Source organism: Mustela nivalis (assembly GCF_964662115.1).
Source record: "Mustela nivalis genome assembly, chromosome: 19".
Classification (NCBI taxonomy): Eukaryota; Metazoa; Chordata; class Mammalia; order Carnivora; family Mustelidae; genus Mustela; species Mustela nivalis.
Window position 1 is genome coordinate 33,025,866 of NC_139038.1, and position 6,000 is coordinate 33,031,865.

Here is a 6,000-nt window from a genome sequence, read left to right on the forward strand (position 1 = left end):
GTCCCCGTTCAGATGCGCTCTCATATGCTCTTTGCTCTTTGTTAACCACCCCTCTCTTTGGAAAGAATACTGGATTTTAGCACATGAAAAAACTGAGCTCAGATTCTAGCTCCAGTCTTGAACTCGTTGGTTCAGGCAAGCTTCTGGTCAGTGCTTCTCACCTCATCTATAATGTGGAGGCGCTAATGCTGATGGAATTTAAATTTCCTCAGTCTTTATCATTCCGTGGGTGCTGATATTGACGATGATGGTAGTGATGCTGAGGATACTGATGGTGATGCTGGTGATGATGATGATGATGGTACTGGTCGTGATGCTGGGGGTGATACTGTTGATGGTGGTCCAGGGGGTGATATTGGTAGTGGTGATGATACAGATGTTGGTGCTGGGGGTGATGCTGGTGTTGATGATACTGATGGTGATGCTGATGGTGATGCTGTTGATGGTGGTCCTGGGGGTAATGATGCTGGAGGTGACACTGATGGTGATGCTGGTGTTGATGCTGATGATGACGATACTGATGGTGATGTTTATGGTGATATTGATGGTACTAATGCTGGTGGTGATGTTAATGGTGATGCTGGTGATGATGATTGTGATAGTACTAGGCGTGAAGCTGGGGGTGATGCTGTTGATGGCAGTCCTGGGGGTGATGATGCTGGAGGTGACGCTGATGGGGACGCTGGTGTTGATACTGATGGTGGTACTCATGGTGATGCTGGGCGTGATGATGCTGGTGGTGATGATACTGATGTTGGTCCTGGGAGTGATGTGGATGCTGGTGGTGATGCTGTTGATGGTGGTCCTGGGGGTGATGATGCTGATGGTGATGCTGGTGTTGACACTAATGGTGATGATACTGATGGTGATGCTTATGGTGATACTGATGGTACTAATGCTGGTGGTGATGTTAATGGTGATGCTGGTGATGATGCTGGTGTTGATGATACTGATGGTGGTGCTCATGGTGATCCTGGGGGTGTTGATGCTGGTGGTGGCGATGCTGATAGCATTGATAAGGATGATGCTGATCATGGTAATGATGATGAATTCATGTTAATGATGGAGATAATGGTGAAAACTAATGCTAAATAGTGACTTTATAGCTGCACACAGTTTTAAGTGCATTATACATATTACCTTATGTATTTAGAACAGTCCCATTTTGCATATGGGACTAATGTGACTCACAGTGGTTAAAAGATTTGTTCATAGCTACATAACTTGTATAGTGAACTAGGATTCAGACCCAGCACTTTGATTCTGTACCCCTCAGTCTCAATCATGCCGTTAGATAACCTTCCTTGGGCTATTCAAGTAAATTCATATTTTGTTTGTTTCTTACTGTCTGCATAATGAAGTCTTCAATCTCTCCAAAATCTTCCTAAGATATTTCTGGGAAGCTGAGGGTAGGGCATCCCTTCTCATTTGTATCTGTTCTGCCTTGTTGCCTGCAAAGCCACAAAACATGGTTGCCTCATGCCTAGAGCTGGAGTCCCATCGTTGTGTCCATGTTTGCTCTGACACATTTAAGAACCCCCTTGCTCTTGAGGCTACAGATCCCTGAGGTTACAAAGCGTGGCTGTTCTCCGTACAGTATGAAAACCATGATGTGGCCTTCACAAAGATTAAGGAGAATCCCTGCTTAGTCTCCTAGATCCCAAACCAATTCTGCTGTGTGTCCCAATTCTATAATTCCTTGTCTCAGCAATTTCAGTGACTTCTGCCTGGAATTTCTCCTTAGCCAGAGGCACATTAATGGGCCACATTCGAAGACAAGGTCACCTCCCTGTCATGCCCCAAGTACCCTCGTTTTGCTCTGTGGAGACCTCCAACTCTGTTGCTGGCAGGACTTCAGAATTTGGTGGGGGAGGTAGTAATATTCCAGAATACTCCAGAGCTCACTGGATTAAGAGAAAAATCCTTCTGGTAAATGGAAAGGCCCAGTGGAAAATATCCTCACTTCATGGAATGCCGAAGGAGACAGAAGGTCCCAACTTTAATTATTGGCACATTTGAATATCTTCATTCCGAACAAGACACAAAGAGGCTCAGGTGAGCCCGGAGGGATTTCCAGCCAAAAGCTGGCTAATCTCCAGTTAAACAGGGCCATTATCTCTCACTCCCCGGGAGAAAGTCAAGCAGAACTGATTTGATTAACAGCAGATTAACCTCTCTAACACAGCCATCCTGGGTTTTACACCTGTCACTTTAGTATGACAATTTATATTTATTCAAAAAGCCATGAGACAGTAAATTAAACATTGCCCTAATTAGAAAAGTGTCATATGTTACAGTGGGAAAGCCACCTGATCTAATTTTCCAACAGGCCCTTTGCAAAGAACATGTCAGTGTGGCATTAGCAGAAGCCCTACAAACACCAATACTCTTGGGAAGAGAAAAATCCGGGCTGCTGACGCTACAGCTTTGCTTCTGAAAGGAGAGTCTCAGAATTCAGTCCAATGTGCATTCGCTGTGGCCCTGCTCAGTGCCTGACAAGGCCCTCAGCAGAGGGTCCCTGCCCCTGTGACTTCAGAGTCTGGTAGGAGAGACAGACTAGAACATTCAGCTTGGGCCAAGAGTAAACACCCAGTGCTGGGAAGGCGAAAAGAGGCACACCTGGCTAATGCAGTCTTGGGGGAAAGGTGACAGAGAGATTATCCTGAAAAGTAATGACATTTAAAATGGTATTTGGAGATTATAGGGCAGTTTTTCAGGCTTAAAGGAGTAGCGAGGAGGAAATAGAACATGCAAAATCCTGATAGCGAGGCAATACGTGGTATGTATTCAGGGCCTTACTGGTTAGCAGGAAGTAGCAAAATATGCTTATATGCTTAGCAAAATACAAGCACCGAGGGAGATAGGAGTCAGGTCATGAAAAGCTGGGATGTCCTATTAGGAAGCGCACTTAAAAAAAAAAAAAAAAAAAAAAAAGAACTGAGTTAGAACTGAGTATGTAAACTAAATGCATGGCTTAATGAGTTCATATGCATGGAAATAACACTCAGCATAAGGGACAGGTTCAGCTGTTGGTTCTTGCTGCATACCCGTCAGTATCCCCCCTCAAAGTTACTCTTCTGAGCTCTGTCTCACCAAATATGGTTGTCTTTGAACTACACAGGTTTGAATTGCATGGGTCCATGTCTATGTGGGTTTTTTGTTTTGTCTTGTTTTGGATAAATACAGTACAGTCCTGTCACTGTATTTTCTCTTCCTTTCAGTTTTCTTAATAGCATATTCTCTTCTTTAGATTGCTTTATTGTAAGAATACGAGTTATAATACCTGTAACACGCAATATATGTGTCGTTCAGTGGCTTACGTTCTCCGTGAGGTTCCTGGTCAGCAGTAGGTTGGTGGTGGTTCATCTTATCGGGGAGTCAGAAGTTATACACAGACTTCCTGCTGCATGGGAGGGTCCGTTCCAGAGTAGAGACGACTGTACTATGTCTGCCTGTCTTTGAACTTCATCTATATGGGAAAATGCGACTTGTACATTTTTGTGTCTGACTTCTTTTATTCAATATTATCTCCACAGTGGTATTTTTCTTGTCATGAGTTCTTTTTTTTACTGCTGTGTGTCCTCCTACTTTTGAAAATGTATCACAATGTATTGACCCCATTCTATGGTCGAGGAAATTTAGTATTATTAATGGTTTCAGGACTTTTTTTGTTTGTTTGTTTTATATGTTTTTTTCATTTTTTAAATTTTTTTATAAACATATAATATATTTTTATACCCAGGGGTACAGGTCTGTGAATCTCCAGGTTTACACACTTCACAGCACTCACCATAGTACATACCCTCCCCAATGGCCATAATAGTTTCAGGTCTTTTAAGTAATGCCATGATAAACATTCTTGCACATGTCTCTTGGAGGACCTCGATGCTCCTTTCTGCTGAAGTGAAATTGTCGTGTCAAGGGTACGCTCTTGCCTGTGTTGAGGTTACTAAGAATTTTTCCATATGTTGTCTCATGCACTCCCATCTTTCTAGAACATCTACTATGTGTTGGGGGTATGGTAGTCCATAGGCCAGCACCCCAGCCTCCTGGCAGTTGCTTTCTGCCCTCACCTTGGTTGACTACGTAAATCCTAAATCATGGCTGTGTTAAATTGGCCGTCATCCTGCCATCAAGAGTGGAGAATGACAGTGACTCTTCTTGTAACAGACATTTTGCTGCGTCAGTTGGCTTGAGCTTTTGAAGCGAGCAAAGGCACGGAGAACTAGTGTGTTACTAAACATAGGAGGAGGGATTTAGGGGAAAGCATCTGATGCAAACATATTGCCCACAAGTGTGCCCCTTCGATGATGTGTAACGGTCTTGTTCTGACCCCAGGGAGAGGTAGCATACGTAGTCCCTGGTGCAGGGGACCGAGAGCAACGTGGGCTTGACTCAGAATTGGCCGTCATTCCTAGAAGCCGGAAATGAAACCGGAGCACGCAGTATGGTGGGAGAGGGAGCCATCCGACCCCTCTGGCATGACCTGTGTTCCCAACGCTGTGTGGAGCAGCTTCTTTTCTCTTTGTTTCCATGCTGGAGTCCTCTTGGGGAGGCAGGACACTGGGCCACGTCCAGTCTTTCTTCCCCGAGGAGGATGCTGGCTCTCTCCACTCTGTCCGGTTCCCTGCTTGCTTCCTCCTAAGAGCACACTGAACAGATCCTGGGATTTGAGCTCTTTTCCCAGCTTTTGGAAGTTATTTCTAGGGATAGGCACTTAGCAAAGAACAAGAAATAAGGAAGAAATAACATCCTTGCCCTTTTTTTTTTTTATTTTTTTTTTAAGATTTTATTTATTTGTGAGAGACAGAGGGAGAGAGAGCGAGCGAGCACAGGCAGACAGATAGGCAGGCAGAGGCAGAGGGAGAAGCAGGCTCTCTGCCAAGCAAGGAGCCTGATATGGGACTCGATCCCAGGACCCTGGGATCATGACCTGAGCCGAAGGCAGCTGCTTAACCATCTGAGCCACCCAGGCATCCCACATCCTTGCCCTTTTGAATAGAATAACCAAAACAGGTTGATTTACCCAATAAACCAAGGAAGAGCTTCCGGGGAGGTCATGTCAATTCCAAGGGCTAAATAAGAACTTAAGGAAACTCTATAGTCTTTCTGGGATCTCAGGAGAAGCCTAAGCTGTTACCATCCTAGATCTTCATCCCTTAGAAAAATGGGGCAAAAACCAACGTTATCCTCCAAGAACACCCTCGTGGTGCGTTCAGAGATTCAAAAACCTTTTTCCTCTTTGATCCATTATTTCCACTTTGAGGATATATAAATACATAATATATTTGCCACAGCATTATTTGTAATAGAAATAAACCAGTGAGACATTACGTATTCAAAACACATGAATGGTCAAATACAGTGTATTCATATGACGGAATATTACAGACCATTACAATTATTTTTATGAAGAATGTTTAACACATACTTATGATATAAATTTAATTGATGGAAAAGCAACATACAGAAAATTCTATATTAAGCATGATAAATGGAGTCCACTCTTTGTGTCATTGCCAATCAGTGGGTAACAGCTGCTTGGAACTCTGTGCTGAGAAAGACTCCGAGGTCTGGTGTGCTCCCAGCAGAAATGATTAGCAAGGTCTGCGTGGGCATAAGAAGGGAGACCATCCCACCTGCGCAGCAACTGTTGTGCCAGATTTAGAACCATTTAAACCATGACACGCACAATATGCATCCACGCAATGAGTATGTCGATGGAGGGAAGCGCGGGAAAACTTGAGTGGAAAGAAAGCAAAAGTGCTGACGAGCAGAAAAACATGCTCTGTTGGCTTATGTCATATGGTAGGGAATGATTTCGGAGGCTTCCATCCTAATGAATCCTTTGATTAAATCAAATCATGCAGAGGTGCAAAGAGATTTCACACCCGCTGGAACGGCTGTCCTCTAAAAGGCAGACGACAAGCAGCTGGCGAGGAGGTGGGGAAGTGGGAACCTTACGCTGCTGTTGAGGATGGAAAGTGATGAGCCACTGGG